This window comes from Pholcus phalangioides, unplaced genomic scaffold (genome assembly GCF_987345545.1).
Source record: "Pholcus phalangioides strain wild (caught in Gottingen) unplaced genomic scaffold, Ppha-v1.0 ptg000015l_1, whole genome shotgun sequence".
Taxonomy (NCBI): Eukaryota; Metazoa; Arthropoda; class Arachnida; order Araneae; family Pholcidae; genus Pholcus; species Pholcus phalangioides.
This window is the reverse complement of record NW_028301608.1, coordinates 7,147,991-7,148,315: the sequence shown is the minus strand read 5'-3', so window position 1 is coordinate 7,148,315 and position 325 is coordinate 7,147,991.

Below are 325 nucleotides of genomic sequence, written 5' to 3'. Positions count from 1 at the left end.
ATAATTTTCAGGTTTATTTTAGAAATGCTGTATATACAACTCCGACATCCATTTTAGCAGCAATATCATATCATAGGCGGGAAACACATGAACCACTAAGCTGCTTAAAAAAATTTGTAAAAGTTGTATATTTCATAAAAAAAATCTCTGAAGATTCATTTTTTGTAAAGGTGAAACTTTTTTTACTGAAATAGTCATTTAAGAAATGTTACCAACATCTATCAGTTCAAACACTATTTTTAAATAACCTTGGATCCAATTTAAGAATTGCTAAGCATGCTTAAGCTCGCTCATGCCTTAGATTATACACAAACAATTATTTTTA